Source organism: Oryctolagus cuniculus, chromosome 9 (assembly GCF_964237555.1).
Source record: "Oryctolagus cuniculus chromosome 9, mOryCun1.1, whole genome shotgun sequence".
Classification (NCBI taxonomy): Eukaryota; Metazoa; Chordata; class Mammalia; order Lagomorpha; family Leporidae; genus Oryctolagus; species Oryctolagus cuniculus.
In genome coordinates this window covers 38,616,339-38,641,444 of record NC_091440.1, presented here as the reverse complement: position 1 = coordinate 38,641,444, position 25,106 = coordinate 38,616,339, and the positions used below count along the sequence as shown (strand labels likewise).

General features: G+C 40.3%; 1 protein-coding gene across 6 annotated transcripts in view; it reads right to left on the bottom strand.

The window, feature by feature from the left end:
• Window positions 1-25,106, bottom strand: part of KLF12 (KLF transcription factor 12) — a 519,070-nt gene that overhangs the window by 440,671 nt on the left and 53,293 nt on the right. For 2 of the 6 annotated variants that reach the window (XM_070048719.1, XM_070048720.1), the window contains exon 2: window positions 20,933-21,072. The exons of the other annotated variants lie outside the window; for them this stretch is intronic. The gene's annotated coding sequence lies outside the window, so the exon portion shown is untranslated. The remainder of the gene's footprint in view (window positions 1-20,932; window positions 21,073-25,106) is intronic. 6 annotated transcript variants of the gene reach the window in all.

The following is a 25,106-nucleotide window of genomic DNA, read 5'->3' as shown; positions in this document are numbered from 1 at the left end:
TGTTATGCATGGAAACAAAAATCACCAAGTTGGTCTGGAGAGAGGAATGTGATTGACAAAGCTGGCAAGACTTAGGCTGCAGCCTGAAGAGTGAGTTCAGGAAATAAGAAAAGGAGGAGTAGATGATGGAAGTAGGGGAGAAGGCAAGTTCTGGCAGAGCGCAAGTGCAGAGAGGCAGGCCACAAGTCCTCCTACCGAAACTTCCCAATAGTAGAGAGGCTGTAAATTAGGGTGGAAGACAGGAGATGGGGCAAATTATTTGAGTTTCTGGCCATAAATTATGGAGAAGCATTGTATTTTAAACAAAAGAATGGCACAATCATATTTGGCAATCATTATTTTGAACAAAGAAATGACACGGTCATATCTGTATCTTAAGCATGATACCTTCTTCAACCATTCTCAAAATGGAGATAACATAGCAAGCATCCAATTACAAAATGATGAAAATAGTCCAGTAAAAAATAAAAGAACAAAATCAAGAAAGATAAAGTCAGTGGCAGGTGTTGTGACATGTTAGGATATAAGCTGCTGCTTGGAATACCTACATCCCCTATTACAGTGCCAGTCAAGTCCTGGCTCTTCTGCTCCCAATCCAGCTTCCTGTTAATGCTTCTGGGAAAGCAGGCCCAGCCGTAGCTGTTGTGGACATTTGGTGAGTGAACTAGCAGATAAAAGATCTTGGGGGGGGGGGGGGCTGTTTTTCAAATCAGTAAATCTTTAAGAAAAGAAAGTAAAAGTCAACATAACTTGGTGAGTGATGAGAGCTAAGAGATAATAATGATTTGCAGATGACTCCTAAATTTAGGAATTACTGAGTCTGGTGGACAAAGATTCAACAATACTAGGAATGAAGGCATTTTAAAGGAAAAAAAATGTTTTGCAAACATGATGAGTTTGAAATACTACATGTGATCTACAGAAGGAAGTATTTCACAGAAAACTGACTACATATATTCCAATGCTCCAGAGAGGGGAAGACATCTACCTAAGGATTCATCACTGTAAGGTACATTTTGAAGCTGCAGAAATATATGGGCACACTAAGGGACAGCAACTACACAAAGAAGGGAGAAAGACAACACTCTTGCAAGGTCAAATACGATAACTCATAAAACCAATGCATTCGGCAGCAAAGAGACCACTAGCTAAGGAATCAACAGAGGAAGAAGGGAAGGCGGTTCTTGACTCACAGAGACCCAGTGCCGTGGAGACGGACATGAATCTGGGAGGGTGAGAATGGTGGTGTTCAGGCTGAAGAAAAGAGATAGGCAAAGAAACCTTAAAACCTGCCAGGGGGTGGGGGGATGCAGAGGGCTTTGAGACACTAGGAGGAGTCTGTAACATTTCCCAAATGGGTAAGTAAGAGATACTTCCTTAAGAAGAAAAAAATCTCAGCTTATGTTTAAAAACTCAAAGGTGGCAAGTAATTAATAAAACTAGGCAATGGGCCTGGTAGTCATTGTGAACTGCTCGGAAAGTATCTAATCTACTCTTAATACCCCTTCAAATAAAATACCTGTATTTCCAAATAAACTGAAAATAGAACACACAACATTAACATTACAGAGCTGTGATTCTCTTCGTAATGTTAAACTCACACCTTACTAAATACATACTAAAAATGACACCTGCTTACAATCTATTGATCATGAGAATAGGGAGTGCTAAATAAAACTACCATGGTGCTTTAGTCTAGGCATAAATCCAAGTTTTCTGTGGCATCCGACATGACATGGATTTTACAACACAACTTGTCCATGTCACCTTGGCCCCAGCACACCCAGGAGTCTCTCATTAAAACCTGAGAGAAATATAAATATAAAAGAAACAATCATGACCTTATATGGCAAGCAGTGAACCCACATAAAATAACTTCTCAACCTGTGAAACTAATTTTTTAAAAATTAACAAAGTTTGGGGCCGGTGCTGTGGTGCAGTGGGTAAAGCCTGCGGTGCCAGCATTCCATATGGGTGCCGGTTCGAATCCCGGCTGCTCCACTGCCAATCCAGCTCTCTGCTATGACCCGGGAAAGCAGTGGAAGATGGCCCAAGTCCTTGAGCCCCTGCACCTGCATGGGAGACCTGGAAGAAGCTCATGGATTCAGATCAGCTCAGCTCCAGCCATTGCAGCTTTTTGGAGAATAACCATCGGAGGAAAGACACTTTCCTCCCTCCCCCCCTCCTTTCCTTTCCCCTCCCCCTCCTCTCTCTCTCTCTTTCTCTCTCTCTCTCTCTATATATATATATCAGCCTCTGCCTCTCTTTAACTCTGCCTTTCAAATAAATAAATAAATCCTTAAAAAGTTAGCAAATTTTAACACAAATGATGGCAAACTAAAGTGGATCCCAGAGAAACAAGTAGTAATTGGTAATTTATAAATAAATTAAACAGAACTTGATTGAAGGGGCAATGCAGTCAGAGTGCTGCAACCAGCAAAACTTTGTGCCTGGCCCTGATTCGGACCATACATGGTGATTTTTATTAGTTTAAACAAATGCTGATGGAAAAGTATGACTGATCTCCATGTGTTAACAAAAATGTGTAAAATATAATATGATCTAATAAACAATATCTCCTAAAATTTTTCTTCTCCCCTGAAACAACTGGACAAAATACTAAAGAAACTTAGAAACAGGATGCAAGGTCAATGTTCGAACTTCCTTTGAACCCCCAAGTTCTCTTTAGAAAATAAATTCTAACTAAAATGCAATTTAACTGGAAAGTAAACAAATAAAGTAGATTCCTATCACTTTCTGTACTCACTTTTATTGTGACTTAATGGCTTGCATATTATCATACATGTTCTTTGTGTCTATTAGCACTTAACATTGGTATATGCGACAAAGTTATTAAAAAGAAAAATTAACGAATATATTATGGCTAACTGCATGAATGAACTTTTGCCAGACCCTAAATATTGCAAAGATCTTTATAAAGTGAAGAAATACAACCTGAGACTAAAGAGCACTCCCTGAACTGTTGACGAGAAACCAACAGCATGTTACCAGCACACAAATCACTACAGTGTAGGCTGTAATTTCCGAAACTTTCTAGGCCTTCAATTAGCAGGACTTGTGTTGCGCAGTCCTCTGACATCACGGAAGATTATCTAGAAGTAGCCAAGGTGATCCTCTAGGTCTCCCATTAGTTCTCATTTGGGGGGTTGGTTTGTTTTGCTTGGGGATTCTGATCACATGACATTAAAACACAAGTTTTTTTTTTTAAAGAGCCAATTGCCAGGGGAGAGGAATCACATGCAGTAGTGTGAACCTCTGTACGTCTGTATCTCTGGAAAACGAAGACTTTGTGAGGCATAGGAAGTTCCAAATCCTGCCTGCCTTGCTCAAGGAAATGCTTTGTTCAGGCTGTTTTTACAGCAAACAGTCAATAATCAGGCTGCGCCTCTGAATTCAGCTGCACCAGCTGCTGACTTAATGACACTGAAATTAGGAAGCTTTGTTCCACTGGTGGCCACACACAAGCTCCCCTCCTATACTTGAAGGGTCCCCAAACAAAGCCTTCTAAAAGGCACACACCAACAGACACACAGCCATAGAATAACGTATTTGCAAAATGGCATAACCAAGTCAAATGGCCCAACCAGAAAGTACACTAATTCTAGGGGAGTAATGCAGAGTGAGGGAGGATCCCTGGTGACTAAACTCCAATGACTCTCTTTACAAGGCAAAACCAGAATTTTTTTTTTTTGAATTTACTTGTTGTCCTAACACCTTGGGGCATGCTATGTCTCTGGTTAGTAGCATTCACTACTGCATATACAAATTTAATAATCCTAAAAATGGTATCAAAAAAAAAAAAACAGAAGAAATACCCTGTTAATAAAACTTGCAATCTTCTTTATATTTTACATTTCCAAATAGAAGCACCACAGCAATATACACAACTCAGCAATTTATACCTATTTACTCTTATTCAGAAGATACTTTCTGTATACCGAGAGGCTAGAAAAGCTAGAAACCACCAAGTAAAAGATTCACTAAGTAAAAAACAAAGAGTGGGCACTGTCACACAGCACGTTTAGTACCATTTGGGAGACCCACATACCATAGCAGAGTGCCTGCTTTCCAATCCAGCCTCCTCCTAATGCACCCGGAAGGGAGCAGGTGATGATGGCTCAAGTACTTGGGTCTCTGCCTCCTACAACAGGAGACGCAGATGAAGCCCCTGACTCTTGGCTTGCTTTCTCCTTCCCCACTTTCGCATTTTTCAAAAATATTTATTTATTGCTTTGAAAATTAGAGTTACACAGAAAAGAAGAGACAGAAAGAAAGAGATCTGCCATCCACTAGTGCACTTTCCAAATGGCCGCAACCACCAGGACTGGGCCAAGTCGAAGCCAGGAGCTCCTTTCAGGTCTCCCACATGGGTGCCAGGGACCCACAGACTTGGGCCATCCTCTGCTGCTTCTCCAGGCACATTAGCAGGGAGCTGGATCACAAGTGGAGCCGCCAGGAATTGAACTGGCCCCCATATGGGACAATGGCATTGCAGGTAGCAGTTTTACCTGCTATGCCACAACTCTGGGCTGCGCTACTCCTTTTAAATAAAGAAAGAGGGGGGGGGGGGAGCCAAACATTGACCCCCCTTCTGCCACAGTTTCCTCACTTATTTATAAGTGCGCACTCATGTACACATGTACATTTTGCTCCTTGAAAGTACTCTTTTTTTTTCCCATAATTGAAATCAGCTCTAACTTATTAACCTACCCACAGGGATGCACAGGAGAGACCCTGAAACCCAGGGAGGACTGGTTAGCAGCACAGGGCACAGTCTGCCTCCTCCTAAAGAAAACCTGCCGTAGGGCCAACCCAAAGGTCAAGTTCTCAGACCTACAGTTGGGGCAGTGGAGATCCCCCTGGGACAGGCTCCTCTGACTTAGCACTCACCAGTCAGAATGCCCCCTTTCCTGTCCACCAGGGTAAATGTGATCTTACCCAAACCACAGTCGTTGGCGAGATTCAGATGGATTTGTGATTTGTGGGGAAGTGTGACCAGAGCTGCTAGTCTTCATCTACTTCATTCTGATGGGTGACCCTGGTTAAGGCTAGCATGGCCCGAAACACAGGGGAGAAAGTGGTACACGGATGAGGAAGTGACAGACGATGCTTGGAATATTCCTGGATAACAAAAAGGCACCATTTCTACCAAAGAGCGGAGGCGCACAGCACAGCAGCATGCCAGGAGGGCTCAGCTGTGATTCTATTTAATTCAACAAATATTTATTCTGCATCTTTTGCCAACTCAAATTTAAGAAGGACTCCAAATTACATTTATATCCTCAGGGTAAAAAAAAAAATGGTACTGGAACAGACAGTAGGCATTTAATAAATGTAAAAATTAAAAAAAAAAAAAAAAGGAAAAGGAAAAGAAAAAGAAAAAGAAAAAAAGACAGGAAGGAGAGGAAGGAGGAAGGAACTTCTACCTGACAGGCATTTGCCAAGTACTGAGATTTTGAAGGTGAGTGATACGGCAAATGAGCTTCAGAGGGGGCTGCCAGCGATTTAATCAGGGCTGCTCCCTACTTCCTGATCTAGCTTTGAATTAATCAGTTCTTCTTTCGTGGAAGAATAGACTAAATGAAAAAAAGGCCAACTATTTTTTATTAATTAAGCTGCAGGTTTCCATTACTAAAATTGTCACAGCAAGAATGTGAAACAACAGCCCTCACTCCTGCCACATTAGAATCATGGTCTTCAATGTGTCATCTACTGGCATTTGAGCCCTGTGCCACCTAAATTTCCAACTACATCACAGCCTTTGGGGGTAGGTAAAGACACTTGTATTTTTAAATACTCATGAGTTTCTACTCCGCATCAAATATGGAGAACCACTGCTCGGTAAACAATGCTATGTGGTTTTCTGCTCAAGATCCATCGTGAAACTGCTAAGCCGAAACAGAAATCTCACCTACATTTAATGTGTATGTTTATAGCTTCTACCGCAATGTATGAACAACTCAGTGGTTTAACAAACATCAACCACTTTGTCTTCCTGACCAAAATCTTATAAAAACAAGAGTACAGAATTAGTTGACACTAATAAAACAACCAAAAAGTGGTGCGCACACACGTAGACACACACACACACACACACACGCCTTTTATATTAAAGCTTACAGGACAAACACTCTGACAAAAAAGTATCTCTAAATTGCAGAGAAGTAATTACAGTATCATTAAAGGTTTTCAAACACAGTTCTGACATTAATTTGAAGATTTTAAGTAAAATTACCTATACCACTTTTTAAAAGCAGCTCTAAACAGCCAAAAGCTGCAAACAGGCTGACGCCCTTGAATACCATGTCTTTCAAAAGCTGGTCTCCTCATGTTCTAAAATTAACTGTGGTAATGGCTGCATAGCTCTATGAATATACTAAACACCCCTAAGTTGTAACTTAAAAGTAGTGAATAATAACTCAATAAAGCAGTTATGCTTTTCAATTTTGACTTATTTCACAGGCAGAGACACAATGAGAGAGCTTCCATCTGCTAGTTCACTACCAAAACGTCCTCAACAGCTGGCTGAAAGCCAGGAATGCAATCCAGGTCACCTCCCAATTACTTGAGCCACCATCCCTGCCTTGCAGGGGCTGCATTCGCAGGAAGCTGGAGTCGGGAGTCAGAGCCGGGTATTGAACACAGGCACTCGGACATGGGACGTGGATGTCTTAACCAACAGGCTAACCGTTTGCCCTTGCTATATCGTTAAAGAACATACATGTTTTTGAGAAACAGGTTTTATTTTCTTTGTTAACTACATTTCAAATGAGAGTTTCTTGGCACTCTTGTGCCACTGTAACAAAATCACTTTAGGAACCGAAACATATTGCCTCATGGTTCTGCAGACCAGGACATCCTAGATCAAGGCATCAGCAGACTGGCTTTCGGGTGAGAACCACTGCTCTGCTTCCAGGATGGCTCCACCCTGACGCTGCATCCTCCGGGGGAGGACACTGTATCCTTCCAGAGTGGCAGGGAGAGAAGAAACCGGCTAAAAGCTGCGCGAAGTCTTTTTTTTTTTTTTTTTTTTTTAAGACTTATGTATTTATTTGAAAGGTGGCGTCACAGAGAATCTTCCATCTGTTAGTTCACTCCCCAAATGGCCAGGGAAGGTCATGCCAATGCCAGGAGCCTAGAACTCCATCTGGGTCTCCCTCAGGGGCGGCTGGGGCCCACGTAGTTGGGCCATCTGCTGCTGATTTCCGAGGTGCACTAGCAGGGCACAGGAGAGGAAGTGCAGCTGCAGGATCTGAACCAGTGCTCATGTGAAATGCCGCCACCACAGGCGATGCCTTAACCCACTGCACCACCATGCCAGCCACCATGCAGCCAGCTTCGTAAGGGCCTTAATCTCAACCATGTGGAGAGGCACCCTCAGGACCTAATCACCTCGTTCAGGCCCCAGCACTGACCCACTCACCACTGTCACACTGGCTCAACACCTCAACTGTGGAGGGGACGTATTCAAACCACAGCACGGTGCACACACTAGGAGTGTTCCAAACACATTCATATAAATCATTTTAATGTTAAATCTCATCTCATTCTCATGCTCCTCAAAAATCAAGGGTGCATTCTGTGAAAGAACTGTGCTACAATCGCTTTTTTAAAAAAATCAACCTATAGCAAAAAACCTGCAACAATGCAAATTAACAGTAAAGTGCTGTAATTGACAGTATCCTAATTGGGCAGGAAGGAAGGGGACCAAGGGCGAGTAAGTCAGTGAATCACTCAGCATGACATCCTGGAAAAGAGGCAGGCCTAGGAGCTAGCAGTCCAGAATCCTAGTTCTGACCCCATCATTTGTGAGGTGAGTATCCTGGGATAAATTTCTCAACATGGCTATAAAAATTATATATCACAAATTCACTGTGTATACATGCTGAAGCAACGTCTAAGACACCATTTGCAATTGTCCTGTGGATTAAAACATAGTGTTGAAATTATCTGGCTTTGTTACAAAAAGAGAATGGACAAGTCCTCAGAGATTATCACTTTGTTGAAGAATCTCCAAAATGTTGTTCTCCACCCACTTTCCCTTGTAGCAGCACTGAAACTGCTTACATTTTTCTCATTGACAAGGGGGTGACATATTTGCCTTTCAGAAATGAGTAAACTCTAAGCCCTCCACTTCACTATGGAAAAGCAGGGATGACAAGGAAACCAACTGCTGGCCTGGTCTCCCTCAATTGCCCTTTAGACCAAGGAGGACACCGTGTGCTTCATAATACTGCACTGACTGCATGTGAGGTTTGCTTGCTTTGTGCTGTTTTTGACAAGGGTCCCAACCAGCCAGAGTAAAGCAAAAAGGCCAGAAGAAACAATGACTGAGGGAGATGGGAACTCTGCCACCTAGAACAGAAGATTTATACAGATGTGTTAGTGGGTTTTAACTCGAAGGGCCCGTATTTACAGGAAAGGCGCAGATCCAAAGTTGCACGCACAGAACTAAAAGTTTTGGGGGCAGGTGTCGGATGCCACTTGGGGCACCCACAAGCCATATCCGAGTGCCTGGTTTGAGTCCTGACTAAGACTCCACTTCTGAGCCAACTCGAGTCCGGGGATCCTAGCCACACAGGAGGGAGACCAGACTGAGTTCAGGACTCCTGGCTCTGGCCCAGCCCAGCCTTAGCTGTGGCAGGTATTTGGGGAGGGAACCAGCAGATAAAAGATCTTACTTTGTCTGTCTGTCTCCCCATCTCTGTCTTTCAAATCAAAGGAAAATAAACCAAAATTTAAAGGAAAAAAATTGAAATTTTTAGAATACTGAAGTCTCCTCTTTCATAAATTCTATCACAGTGATAATCTGCCAATTAGTTGTCCCATCTCAAAGAGTCGTACTTTCCTCCAGAGTACGCACCTGGGAACCCAGGATGAAACCCACATTATTAACGATGCTTTCCCACTAGAAATGCAGGGCACGGGAGGGTGGAAATGTTTCTCCAAACTGTCACAACCATTACATAAAACTATTGTAAGGCATAATTACAAATGGTCACGAATTTAATACTATTACTTAATTGAATCTTCCAGTCTTTCGTAAGGATTAATTACCTGTTATATTAAATTTCCCTCATTGTGTGACGATATGGAAATATATAGACCCACATATGTGTGAACAGCTCAACTGTAATTAATGATGCACTTTTATTCCCTATTATTGTGTGGAAAACACTCTGACACAAAATAAATGAAGCATAATCATTCAGAGTAATGATTCAAGTATTCTGATTAATGACACCAAACAGCTTCTCTGTTCTTGAGTTAAATTAAAACATTTACAGTCTGGAATCCATAAGGGTATCCCTAAACGAATGTTTTCTAGAGAAGCATTTTCCCTCACAAAAATCACCTATCCTAGCTTCATGGGAAATAAGTTCCCAGAGATTGTAAAATGTACTATTGTTTAATGTGAAAATTAAGCAACACAAAGCCTGCCAATTAAACCATTATACAAAGCTAAGCTGCCTTCAGAGGTGTTCAAACGTGTGGAGAGGGGGAGGGGGAGGGGAGAGAATGTGCACACTAGACCTGAAGACATATGGTAGTCCGTTCCCACGGCTGGCACTCTGGAAATGTTTACCCAAAAAATTCTTTTATAAATGCTGCACATGATATTTTCAGAATGTTCTTTAACTGTACAGAACAATACTGTGGTTCACTTAGCTGAGGTGCCTGGCGTGGTCAGATTCCCCAGGGGTAGAACGAGAGGTTACCAGGGGCTGAAACGATGGGGAGTGAGAGAACGGGCTGTCCATTTTACAAGATGAAAAAACTTCTAGGGACAATGGTGGTGATGTTTGCACAACAATGTGACTGAACTTAAATGCCACTGAACTTCAAAATAATTAAATTGTATATTTGCATTACACACAAAATAATTAAATTGTGCATTTGTATTGTATGTACTTATATTTTAGCACAATTTCAAAATAATTGTTATAGAAAGAAAGGTACAAAATAAAATTACAAATCTACAAAACTCTTGACCGAGAAAGAATCTACATTCAGCCCAAAGATAGGTAACTTTTCCTTGACCACTTCCATCTTTGCAGAAACACTAAGTCTTCTTCCAATGGACAGGAAACAAAGTTCTGCATTCTTCTATCAACTCCAAAAACCGGTCTGCAGAGAAAGATTTGGCAAAGTTCTTGCTCACACCTAGCCAGCGATTAAGAATCGCTAATGAAAGATTTCCTGACACCTAAACCTATTAAGAGGGCTACTGTCAAGGAAGCGAAGAGGGGAAGGATGGAAGAAGAAAATACCAACTGCTGGCAAGGCTGTGACAATCTGGAACCTGCGTGTACTGTCAGTGGGATTCTAAATGGTGCAACCACAATGGAAAACAGGGTTGTGCTTGGTTCTTCAACAACTAAACATAGAACTGCCTGCTCTGGCAACCCCAGTTCTGGGTATATACCCAAAAGAACTGAAAGCAGGGTGTGGAAGAGATACTTTCCAAACCGGTGTTCACATTAGCCCTATACATGATAGCCAAGAGATGCAAATAACCCAAATGTCCAAAGAATGAGTGGTATGCACATACTGTACAGTGCTATTTAGTCAAAACAGAAGGAAATTCTATTACATGTTATAACATAGGTGAACTTGGAAGACATATGTTCAAGCCAATCAAAAAAGACAAATACTATCTATTCTAATAAATGACTAATCTACAGTAGACAAATTCCTGGAAATAGAAAATGAAACAGTGGCTACCAGTAGGTAGGAGAAACCGGAAATGAGGAGTTGTGTAAAAGACATGGCGTTTCATTGTGCCAAACAAAAAAGTTCCAGAAGTCTGTTGAATAACTTTGCAATATACTATGAATTTACTTATCACTACTTAGCTGAATGCTCAAAAATGGGTAAGGGATTTTTCAAGCAATATGTGTATGTATGGATTTCAAAATTTCTGCACCAAAAAATATTTTAAGTCCATTTTCTACCTAGCTCTTGAAGTATCCTCGTACATGTTAGATAAATGCATAAGACTTTCTTACCCCATCTCTCAAACCTACTGACTTGGAATTTCTGGGGGTTGGGATAAGATAACTCATTTGTGGAAAGGCTTCCCAAATGACAGACTTGGAAAGCAGAGGTCTATCAATTACATTACAATTCACAAATTGCAAATAACACAAAGGCAGCCATACTCAACACGTCATTTTGTTTTTATCAACTGTTTATAGGTATATGGAAAACACTGTTCACGATAGCAACTGATCAGCTTAGAAATGTTACTTTAAAAGGGAGGTGGATTGTCATACTGAAACTGATGGGAACACAGACAAAGGAAGCCCCTTCCAGCCTCCACAATACTCCCTCTTCAGACACCACTAAACTAAAACCTCTCAGCAGAGCCCAGCTCCCAGGTCCCTGGAGCAGCTGTTTCTGCACCACACTACTCTGGTTTAAGTAGAGCACTAAGCCTTTTATTGCATCTGCAGGTGTCCATACACCCTCTGGTATGAAGTTACCATCTGAGAGGGATCCTGGCCCAGAGAGTCCCAGAAGCTAGTAAAGTAGCTAAACAGCAAGATAGTAACTGCGGCAGATAGAACTGCTCTCATAACCTAGCTCTGCCATGGAACTGCTAGATGGTTTTAAGCAACACACTGAACCTCAGTGACACCATGGAGGATTAACAGGGATGGCGACAATCACACACTTGTCATGAGGATTCACTGAGATAAAGTATGTAAAACACTGAACACAATAAATGGTGGAAAATAAGTACTCAGTAATTGGAAGATGACATTATCAGAACTACTGCCTCCATCTTCTATCTCCTCTATAATTAAAAATAATCTTAAGTACTAGAGATTTCAGTACTAATCATTATTAGTATATATGGCTTTTTTCCTATACTTCTAATTTACCTTAACAACCACATTTAATATTATATTTTTCTATGTTCATTTGAGACTCAGTATACAATATTAAGTGATCAGTAGACATTTGATTTATCAAGTCACCATTCCCTCAACAGATAGTAATAAGGGATTTGCCATGTCAAGGCACCACCCTGGGCCCAGGGAACACACTGACCTCTACAGTGGAATTTGATTCCTTGTAACACCATAAACACATACACGACATCATTACATGCACATATGGAAAAGCCTCCATCAACTACAATAATCTGTTCCCCTACTCCACTCTTAAGAGAGAATCTCAGAAAGCAGGTATCATTATTAAAACTAACAATTCAACTGTATACATTACAGTATCTCAGATTCAGTCCTCTCAAAAATGGGTCAGTCTAAAAATAAAAAATATCTATATAAGGACACTCGAAAAAAGTATGGGAAAATGGATTGAGGAGTAACTTTGGGGTCAGCACTGTGGTGCAGGTCAAGCTGCCACCTGCAACACTGGCATCCAATATGGGCACCAGGTCAAGTTCTGGCTGCCCACTTCAGATCCAGCTCCCTGTTAATGGCCTGGAGAGTAGAAGATGGTCCATCTGCTTGGGTCCCTGCATCCTCAGGGGAGGTCTAGAAGAAGCTCCTGGCTGGTGACTTCAGCCTGGCCCAGCCCTGGCAGTTGTAGCCATTTAGGGAGTGAACCAGCAGATGGAAGAGCTCTCTTTCTCTCACTCACTCTCTTTCTGTAACTTTGCCTTTCAACTAAATGAAATAAATCTTTAAAATATATTTTAAAAGTTTATTCTGGTACAAAAATTTTGAAATACAGGCATTCAGTTTTTACTAAAATGTATTTTCCCATAAACTTTTTGAAGACCCTCACATGCATGCATGGGCTTCAATTTGTTTTTCCACCAAAAAAAAATTTATCTCAAAATTCCATTTTCCACAAACTTTCCCAGTACTAGTAAGAGAGTCAGGATGAAAAAGCCAAAGAATTTAATCTACAAAAAGTATCATGTTGCAAAATTATTTAATCAAGAAATTAAATTCACAGAAAAAGATTTTCATGCATGATACTATATAATATTAACATTCAGAGATTGAGCTTTCTCTCCAATTCCAAAATGTCCTATTCTTAGGTAAAGTTTCTCACAGTTGGGTAAAAAGTGTGAGCTAAAAAACGTATTGAGGAAATTTCTCCATTAGTAGCTATAAAAGTGATTGTTCAATATTAAACTCAAGAATCTGTCAATAAAGCAAAAGCACACTTTTCTGCATTCAAATGCATTACACTTTGTTCCCCCTCACCACCTTTCCCTCTGAACCACACCAACAGCCTCACTGCCCCCACCCTTGTATTCCACACTGAGTTGACTTAGACTTCTACCCCTCTAAGAATGACCAAACACAAAATGTTTTTAGTGAAGAGGAACATGTCTATATTTTTGTACAAGATGAGTATCCAGTTTGCTATTTCTGGCAAAAGGGCAAGGAACATCCAAGGCTGTCAGAATAACTTTTATCTCTTGTGATTTAACTAGACCTTTAGCAAGCACAGATGATAACTTCAAAGGAAGGAAAGGATTCTTTTTTTCATGATTAAACAAATAGAACTGGGGAGTATTTTCCGCAGGCCAAGGAGTTGGGGAGAGGACACACTGACATATCTTCAGGCAAAAGTTTAGTTGGTCAGAAAATGTTGAGAAAGGAAAAGTAGAAAATAAAAGAATTATGATTTTTGCACAACATAAAGCAAAATTTAAAAAGTACAAGCAAAGTAAAGAAAAATCTTTCAACAGAGGTAACATAGCATAAAATTTAAACATACAGAAGCATGACTTTGAGACAAGGAGTTTAACATTGGTTATCTGATTGCAATCTTTAAGTATGTTGGGCAAAGTACATAAGGGACTCAAATATCCTGGCTTGAAAAGGGTGTGGCCCACAGGCATCCTTTCTAGATCAATTATACCTGTCTTATAAAGAGTAAACAAATCCAACTGAACCCATTTCATTTCAACACGCATTTATGGAATACATTCCCAAGTGCAAACCCCAAATGCTCTAAGATAGATATATAACTCCAACCCCAAGTGTAAGTCACATAACTCAGATCACAGCTTGTTTCCCAAACTTTGTACAATTAGTTTCTTTTTTTTAAAGATTTTATTTATTTATTTGACAGGTAGAGTTACAGACAGTGAGACAGAGAGAAAGGTCTTCCTTTTTTCCGTTGGTTCACCCCCGAAATGGCCGCTATGGCTGGAGCTATGCCAATCCATAGCCAAGAGCCACGTGCCTCCTCCTCCTGGTCTCCCATACAGGTGCAGGCACCCAAGCACTTGGGTCATCCTCCACTGCCTTCCCGGGCCACAGCAGAGAGCTGGACTGGAAGAGGAGAAGCCGGGACTAGAACCCAGTGTCCACATAGGATGCTAGCGCCGCAGGCAGAGGATTAACCAAGTGAGCCATGGAGCCAGCCCCCAAAGTTTGTACAATTAAGGATGAAATAAGTATTAGGTTCAGCGACATAAACTTGACAAGTTCTACAGCTCAAAAATAATTAAATAATGGTAATTTCATGGGTTCAACTGGATGTACAATACCAACCATTAAAGTTGACCAAAGGGGCTAACACTGTGGCATAGCAGGTTAAGCCTCAGTCTGCAGCACCGGTATCCCATTTGGATGCTGGTTCGAGTCCCGGCACTTGACTAAATCCAGGATAGTTGTGGCACAACAGACTAAGGCACCACTTGAGATAGTTGCATCTGCTGTTGGCAGCGCTGCAATGGAGTCCCAGCTACCCTGAACTTCTGATCCAACTTCCTGCCAATGCACCTGGGAAGGCAGTGGAAAATCTCCCAAGCACTTGGGCCCCTGCACCCACATGGGAGACCTGCAAAGAAGCTCCTGGGTCCAGGCGAAGATCAGCTCAGCTCCAGCCATTGTGGCCATTTGGGGAGTGAACCAGCAAACGTAAGACCTCTCTCTCTCTCTCCCTCTCACAAATAGATCTTTAAAAAGAAACAAAATAAAAGCTGACAAAATAACTGAGAAATACATGTCTATGCAGAATGACTATTAGAGAACAGAGGCTGAAATACCAAAAAAAAATCATTCATTTTGACTTTGGAAAGCAGGATAACTTCTTGGAAGCTGGTAGCATACGAATCAGGCGTGAAATGTGGAGAGTTGGAATCATTAAAGAGAGTATGTAGTTAAGTAGAAAGCAGCAGATGGGGATTTGAGACGGGGGAAAAACAGGAACGTAAGCAGAGGATTATAAAGTAAAATACAATAATTCAAATAGCCAAAATAGGTATTTCACTGGTGCAGAACAAGTATGTGAGTTCCCTATTAAGAAATACTATAGATTGAACTCTCTAAGTGAATTTGACATGTTTTATAATCCAATATATACTTGCAAGGAAACAAATATATATTCTAATAAAACAGAGGGAGAGCATAAAATCATCAAATCAACCTGACTCCCTATAACAGATACAAAGTTTTTCAACTTCCTAGAAGTGCAATACAACACACTAAGAGTCCTCTTTCTGGTACAGATACTACAGAACCACAAATCAGATCATTCGATTCTGTGCAGGGATTGGCAATAGATTTCCCCTACTGTCCTCTGCCCCAAATATCAAGGGACCTCCTTTTTAAAGATTTACTTATTTCTGTTTGTTTATTTGCTTGAAAGGCAGAGTAACAGAATTTTTCGTTCACTGGTACACTCCCCAAGTGGCCACAACTGCTGGGGCTGGGCCAGGCCAAAGCCAAGAGCTCCATCTCAGTCTCCCACATGGGTGGCAGGAACCCAAGTTTTTGGGCCATCTTCTACCGTCTCCCAGGAACATTAGCAGGAAGTTGGGTCAGAAACTGAGGGTAGCTGGGACTCCAGTGAGGCACTCCAACACCAGATGCAACCATCTCACGTGGTGGCTTACCGTGCTGTGCCATAACTGCCCAGGATTTAAAGGTCAAGTTCTTCCCACCACTCCACTTACATCTCCCAAGAAGCAACCATTATACATTTACCATGGTGGTGACAAAGTGTAATAATCACTAGAGCTTACAGAGTGCTTTGTGGGAATGTAGGCTTTTGCATGATTACAAAGACGGTAATCTGCGCTCTTTTACCCCCAGTAACAGTGTTCCACTTAAGCTTTAGGACTGTATTTAAATAGATGGCTTGAGAAAGAACAAAGTCAAAAGGAATACTGTAGGTGTAGTCTAAATTTAGAGTGAGTAGGAAACATCAGGAGCATTTTTATCTACTCCATCAAACAATAAAACCCTCTGAGCCAGCAACACAAAGTGGCCAAGATAACAGAAGATGGGAATTGTTGCTTCGCTTATGGGAGAGAGACAGTGTGCTAATAAAAGTATTCATTAAAGGGCACATAAAGTCTTTTCACCATTGTTTGCAGGAAGTTGTTTTAGTTCTCGTAAAGAGAAATGTTAAATATCATGTTAGTTATATAATATAAACATTGGACTCAAATAATATACTACAGTCCTGTATCATAACCAGTTAAGACAAGGCAAAGAACAGTCAGAGGGCCCAAAGGAGGAGGTAGGCCTACAAAAATAACACAACTGGCCGGCGCGCGGCTCACTAGGCTAATCCTCCGCCTGCGGCGCCGGCACCCCGGGGTCTAGTCCCCATTGGGGCGCCGGATTCTGTCCCGGTTGCTCCTCTTTCAGTCCAGCTCTCTGCTGTGGCCCAGGAAGGCAGTGGAGGATGGCCCAAGTGCTTGGGCCCTGCACCCGCATGGGAGACCAGGAGGAAGCACCTGGCTCCTGGCTTCACCGGCGCTCTGTAGCAGCCATTTGGGGGGTGAACCAACGGAAGGAAGACCTTTCTCTCTGTCTTTCTCTCTCTCACTGTCTAACTCTGCCTGTCAGGAGAAAAAAAAAACACCAAGAAAGAAATACACAGAGAAAAGCACCTACAATCAAACCCACATGACCACTGAACAGCATTCTAATTGCTTCACCTTTCAAAATCTTTTTGCTGAAGACTTCTCAGTATCTTTTGTGTTCTTATTAACACATGCAAAACTGGGGAATCCTCATCTCTTACCCCAAAGGTCACATAAAATTTATGTTAAGGTATGAATACAAAACCCACAGTCCACAGGTTCTTTCCCGAGCTACAGCCCAAGACAGTGAGAGAACTTAATGCAAGAAACACAGGACTAGCATCAACACAAGCACTGCCACTGTAGATGCCCTTGCTACCAACAGCACTCCTTGAGCAGCACAGCACTAACTAGGTTACACAGACTTCACACACTTCCTTGGAGGCACTACAAATAGTACCATCCCCATTTCCAGGTAAAACTATACAGGCCTGGAGAGATCCGGAATTCTCCTAAAGTTTAGCAGCCTTAAATGATGGAGCACAGAATCAACCCAGATCTTTGTGGTGCTGGTCCAGAGCTGGGATCCACCAAAGGGCCCAGGATCAAGGAGGAAGCTGTCAACACGCCAACTCCCAGACTACCGTCAAAGGGTCTGATTTTAAGCATTTGGGATTAAGCCCAGGACTACACATCTTAATACATACATTTGTTATTCTGGTGAAACTGTATGCAGAACACTGAGAAATACTGTAATTCCATGCAGCTTCAAAGTACAAAGGCAGTTCTTTGCATTGGAACAGAGATTGCTGGTATCTGCTAAAACCTTAAATTAGACAAATTATCCCCTTCAGGATGGAAAAGCTACAGTATATTTTACATGTAAAATTATGAAAGATAAACTGAGTCTTCAAGATTTCATATAAAAATTGATTTAAATTTTTAAAAACCAATCGTTCATTTTAAAATTATTACCTAATCACAAATACTGTTACCTAATCATCATCTGCTATTCTTTTTGTTTTAAAGGCTCAAATCTACCATACTCCTTCTCCTTGTATCTTCTGAAATACATACTGTCTAGACACTTCATGCAGGTGCTCCTGAGAATGACCTCTGAGGTCAACTCGCTGAACAAGAAGTAGAGGGCAGGGCACAAGGAGTGAATTTCAGACATGGAACAGCAACTGCACACAGGAGCAGAAGCTCAACCCCCAGCAGAGCCTAAGACTAACTGTCCACACAGGTCCTCTGTCAGCAGTTATGCAGGTCAGAGACAAGACAGCAGAATGGCTTTTTGGGTTTTTTTGGTTTTTTTTTTGGTTTTTTTGTTTTTTTTTTTTTGTTTTAACTTGACAGGATTTTCTCACCCATGAAAGTAGCTGATGCCCCAGGGAGAAATACAAAGAGAGGCTCAGATTCAATGCCAGGGTCCAGAACTGTTTTTACTGAAGCAACCACAGGTTAGCACAGGTACTGGGGTCAGCTACATTGTATGCAGCAGGGGCTCAATACCTAGTGAACACATATCTGAGATCCTAAATATATCCAGTGCTGGGCTAAAACAGTGATCAAAACATATTGGCTGCTCTCAGGGAGTTTATAATCTGATGGATGGCACATGTCCAGACCCAGCTGGTTCCAGCATGTAGCCAAGATACTCCAAGCAAATTGCTTAAAAACTCATGAGTCCTAGGTTATTTTATTTGTCAACTAGGGAAAATAATAGGTCCTCCAGTTGTTAGTATCAAATGAGAATATCTGTAAAGTGTAAGATGCAATTAATTGGTATTTCTCAGTGCTTCATGGAGAAGAAAGCAGAATTAGGCTATCAGTGAGGCCCAATCAAAGTACAAATAATTAATGAGCAGAAAACAAGGAACTGCCACTTACTGCACCCAAGTGCATTCTTAATGAGAGCACTAATGAGCTGCATAGCCCAGAGTAGCTTTACCAATATAGTCTTATATACTCTTATTCTCAGAAACTTCACATGGGGAGTGACTGGAGGAAGCAGCATGCTACAGACTGGGGAACAAAGCATGGTCCAGCTCTGTCTCAGCATCAAGGGGCCCTAGGAGACAGAAGCCAGATAAAAAACTCCATGAAAGACAGAAGGCGAGCTCAGGCCCAAAGATAAAGCAATTCTTACTACCATTTGGAAAACCTTTTGCTTTGAAATTCCACCAAAGATAAATGCTCTCCCTTAGTGAAAATACTGGCTTCTACTATCTTTCAACTCCAACACACCCACCAACAAAAAGAGAAGAGCCATTATCAATATCGTATCAAATGGAACTTCTATGTAAATAATCTCATTTGCACAGGGATCACAGGATTAGGATTCTGAACACCTAGATTACTATATTTCCTCTGCACTATACAGAGTTGCAATCTGAATGCCTCTCAAGGCCGAATTTTGTTTTTCTGACATCTAAAGATGGTAATATTAACTCTACCTTTTTTACAGGACTTTGGTGATGCCTAAATGGGATCATGAATGTCAAAGTATTCTGAAGCATAAAAATAAAAAAAGAATTATGTCTAAGGATAGAAACTTTAATTGCTTTGATTATATGGGTCTGAGGATGTTTTACAACAAAATATTTTAATTTTTTAGATTGTAATGATAAACCACTTTATGTCCAACATCCGGAGAACAGTATACAATAATTATTCTATTCTCTTACTGAAAATGTAACAATCATTTGTAGCACTCTCAATCATCAAAAAAGCAGTAAAACACCAAGTATAAATCCAAGCTTAACCTCCATCAAATTCCTTTAACTTAATTCACACAATAAGATACTACTTCTCAGTTAAGTTACGTGGCGAGTCCTGTAAATACAAACACATAACATCAGGACAACTTCCACCTCCACCACTCCTCTCCTGTCCCCAGGCCCACCAGAGGAAAAAAAAAAAAAAAGGTGGAGCATGGAAGATATACCAAATTCATGAACAAAATAGATTCTATCACTTTATTTTTAAAATAGATGTGTTCTCTCTTCCATTCATAAAAGAAACTAAATACCCTTGAACTACAGAAAACTAGTGACAGCATAAAATTACAGCTATCCCTTAAGAATATGATTGCAAAACAAATCCAATAATATACAAAACTACTTACATGCTACAACTGAGTCTTTTTATCCCAGGCATGGAAGGTTGGCCTACATTTGAAAATCAAATAATATACAACACCATAGCAACAGATGAAGAGAAAAAAACTATATGAACTCATCAATAGATTTAACAGAATCTTTTGATAAAATAAAACTCCTCTCTGGATAAAAACACGCAAACTAGGACCAGAAGGGAATTAACAGCACATATAAAAAAAGTTAAACTTATATTACTACAGTTTTAACAATTTGTGATTACTTTAAAAACTACTGACTATGGTTGAAATGGTCATTTTTCCATTCCACTGAAAGGCTACACAGTACAGGGGCAGGAGCCATTGCCAATATTTCCATTAAACTGCGATCTTTTTTTGCGTTTTACTGATTAAACATCTTATCTGCTAAAGTACTAAGCCTTTTTACTGTAATATAAATTTAAAATATATTATCTCAAAAATTAAAGAAAAGAGAGGGAGAGAAATGGAAGAGGAAAGGCATATCGTTATATTCTTAGAACTGTATCTATATCAACTGTTAAAAATAATTTAAAATTTAAATAATAAAAAAGAACACACAGCTAACATCATACTTAATGTAAACAACTGAGACACCAGGAAGGGCATCTGTTCCTACCACTCTAATTTAATGCTATAGTGGAAGTTATAACCAGGGAAATTAGGCAAGGGGAAAAAAAAAATAAATGAGAAGAAGAAAGGCATCTAAATTTAAATAGAAGAAGTAAAGCAAACTACTTGTAGATGAAATATTCTATATATAGAAAATTCTAAGTAACATACTAAGATTCGAGTTAATAAATTAATTCAGCAAGATTACAGAATACAGTTCAAATACACACAAAAAAATTGTTTCTACTTTTATAATGAACCCAAAAATAAAATTACAGAAGCAATTCTATCTATAATGGCATGAAAAAAAAACCTATGAAATTTAACAAGAGAAACAAAACATTGTTCAAAGAAATTAAAGATCTATGAATGAAAAAACTCCCGTATTTTTAAATTGGAAGCCTTACTGTTGTTAAAATGGCAGTATTTCCCAAACTGACTCAGAGATTCAATACAATCTCTATCAGAATCCCAGCTGATGTCTCCATAGAAATGATTCTAAATTTCAGATGGAATTGCAAAGGACCCAGAAGAGCCAAAAAGTATCCTGGAAAAAAAAAAAAAAAAAGAAGTATTCATACTTCCCATTGCAAAATTTGCTACAAAACATCAATAAACAAGAAAAGTGTGGAACTAGCATAGGATCAATGAACTAGAAGTGAGAGTCCGGAAACAAGCCCACGTTACCTAAAATCAAGAGATTTCCAATAGGAGTGCCAGGGTTACTCGAGGGGAAAAGAACAGTCTTTTCCATGAATGGTGCTGAACAACTGGACATCACATGAGGGAGAATGATTTCTGACTCCTACCTCGTGCCATTTACAAAAACTAACTCAAAATGAACAAAAAAAGACCCAAGAGTAAGAACTAAAACCATAAAACTGTTGAAAGAAAACACAAGGGTGAATCTTTTGATCTCAGAGTCAACAACAATTTCTAGATATGATATCAAAGCTACAAGTAATGACAACAAAAAAGATCATCTTTTGACTGTCTCCATAGTTTTGTCTGTTGCAGAAGGTTATCCAGTTGGAACCAGAGAGTATGTTTCTTTCACAGTTCATGTCAGTTTCCTCCATGTCTTGTCATGGCTTGACGACTCATTTCTTTTTAGCACGAATAATATTTCTTTGTGTTGATATACCATAGTTTATTTACTCAGTCATCTACTTTAGGACACTCGGCTGCTTAAAAGTTTTGAATATAAATGTAAATTACAAATATAAATGTAAAATATCAGTAGTCACCTGGGGATATACCCAAAGGAAATAAAGTCAGAATATCACAGTTTTCCATACCCCCATGTTTATAGCAGCTCAACTTACAATAGATAAGATAATACGATCAACCCAGATCTCCATCAACTGATGACTAGATAGAAGTGTTGTATACGTACATGATAGAAGAGTACTCAGCCATAAAAAAGAATGAAACCCTGTCTTTCACAACAAAAGGGATACAACTGGAGACGATTATGCTTAGTTTAACAATCCAGTCCCAAAAAGACAAGTATCATATGTTTTCCCTGATTAGTGGTAACTAATATACAGAGTATAAAAAAAAGTAATGTATATGAGCAAAATGGGCATTTTGAGATTTAATTATTGTTTATAGCCCTTGTCTATACGCGAGTTTTTTCACTTGACACTTGTTGAATCCTTTGTTTGGTGGAGGGCTAAGCTTGTGATTGTGAATTAATTGTAGGCTTGTCATTGTGAAAATTAAAAGAATAAGAAGAGGATGAGAAGGGTGGGAGTGAGGGAGGTAGGGGAAAAAGGGTGGGGAGTATCATTATGTTCTATACTCCTAAAACTGCATATGTGAAACACATGAAATGTATTCCTTTTATATAAAATTAGAAAAAAAAAACAAAAACAAAAAAGATCAGTGGTTTGAAGGTGTTAAAAGGAGGAATGATCAATAAGCAGAGCCCACAAGGTTTTTTGAGCAGTGAACATTCTCTGTATGGTATCATGGTGGATGCACATCAATATAAATTTCTGCAAACCCACAGAAAGCAGAACACCACAAGCGAACACTAATGTAAACTGTTTTCTTTGGGTGGTAATTATGTGTCAAAGTAGGTTCACTGTAAGAAGCATCACTCTGCTGGATGTTGTTGAAAACATGAAAGGCTACACAAGTACAGGGGCAGGGGCTCTATGAGATACCCCTATCATGTAAGTGACTGTACACCATTTTCTTTAGTGCATGAATGGAGTACAAATATAGTCTTGGAAGCAACAATGTTGCTTTTTGAAGAAAGGCAAACTATGTATTTCCCTAGCACACTGAATCAGGTCTCAAAGATTTATCCAGAACTCTTCATTCACATATTTTTCTAGCTCCAGTATCTTACCTTACCTCTAAGTCCACAATTTTAACAATGTGAGCATACACCCATGCAAAATAATATGCATAAAAATAAGGAAAGTAAATACGGACTTCACAGATTTTAGCTACACTGGCATTCCATTTAATGAGAAAGGATTTTGTAAACCAGAAGTAACAATAATATGGCCATTGTGATTTGCTTGTGAATAACCTGAAGGAATTAAACATAAATTTTTAAAGAAAATTCTAGCTCCAAAACACATAATCATACATAAAAGAAAGCAGGATTAAGAATTCATACTCAGGGGCCAGTGCAGAGGCACAGCAGGTTAAAGCCCTGGCTTGAATTGCCAGCATCCCATATGGGCACTGGTTCTAGTCCCAGCTGTTCCTCTTGCAATACAGCTCTCTGCTATGGCCTGGGAAAGCAGTAGAAGATGGCCCCAGCCCTTGGGCCCCTGGACCCAAGTGGGAGACCCAGAAGAAAATAAAAACCTTTTAAAATAATCAGTATAACCTGCAGATTCTGATTATACAACCTCATACATTTCATATACATCTTTTGTATATGAGCACTGTACTCAAATATCTGTCATGTGAGTCATACACACAAATGAGTGCATTCATAGAAAAGCTGAAAATCTTGCTCATCCATCCAAATTAACAACACCTTAATCCTTCGGCACCAAAGAAAGTAGAGGGCAGTAGCTTTATTAATAACTATAAAACTTAAAATCTGGCTGACACTGCAGCTCAATAGGCTAATCCTCCGCCTGCGGCACAGACACATCGGGTTCTAGTCCCAGTCGGGGTTCCGGATTCTGTCCCGGTTGCTCCTCTTCCAGTCAAGCTCTCTGCTGTGGCCCGGGAGGGCAGTGGAGGATGGCCCAAGTGCACCCGCATGGGAGACCAGGAGAAGCACCTGGCTCCTGGCTTCGGATCGGCAACGCACGCCACCCTTAGCGGCCATTTTGGGGGTGAACCAACGGAAAAAAGGAAGACTTTTCTCTCTCTCTCTCTCTCACTGTCCACTCTGCTTGTAAAAAAAAAATAAATAAATAAATAAAATAAAATAAAAAAAAACCTCTGCAGGGTCTTTGAAAACTATAGCTCTTGGCTTTCAAATGCACATGCACACACATTCATGGGGGAAAACAAATGATTCATAACACAATGGACTTCCCACTGCACTCTGTACTTTCCATCCCATGTCATGAACTTCATTTCTTTGCCCTGGATGACTTCCTGGTTTGGCTCCTCTCATCAGACTGAGTGTCTAAGGACAAAAGACCGGGCCATGTATGGCCAGAACCAAGCACAAAGCCTGCCACGGAGTCTTTTCATTATAAAATACCTCATCTAAGTCATATACTCTATTATGGGTCTACTCATTGTACTCACTTCCTTTCACTTGTCTTACACTTTAGGTCTTTCAACTTCCATGGAAAAATTCAGACCTAAGACAGATTTCTGATATTTGATATAATAAAAGTTTTCATTTTATGGACTCTGTTGATGGATCCTCCAGATGGGAAAGTTCATATGTTTCAAATCTCCAGGTAGAACAAAGATCAGTTCATTTCCTCTTTTCAGATCCATGTCTTTCTTGAAATATGATTAAAAGTCCCACGTGGGATTTCAGATTAGAACTTTCAGGGGGTTATGATAATACATAAAACTGTATTCAGTGAAACCTCAATTTTCTAAACTCCTCAAGGAATAAATCCTCTGAGACGGCTGAATTTTTGTTAGAGTGAACTCTTTTTTTTGATCAAACCCTGGTGTATTATCTTTCACACTTTTTTTGAGAGAGCGGCAGAGAGAAAGAAAGTAATGGAGACAGAGTGAGAAGGGTCCCACCTACTGGTTCACTCTCCAAATGTCCCCAACCATGGGCCAAAGCAGGATCCTGGAACTCAATCCAGGTCTCCAAGTCAGCGGCAGGAACCCAATTACTTGAGCCACCACAGCTGCCCCCCACCCCCCCATCCCCCCACCCAAGGTTTGCATTAGCAAGAAGCTGGAATCAGGAGCCAGAGGCGGAACTGTTCAATTTCAGGTACTCCAACATGGGCTACAGGCACTTTAACAGCCAGGCTGAACACTTGCTCCCTACAGTGGACACTTTTAGTGTCATATTTTTAAACTGTAGAGTTTATGAGCAATGTTTTAAGTCGCATTACATATTTACAATTCCTTACAAAGACGGCACTGAATTCAAACCACTTGAAGTATTCTATTCTCAGT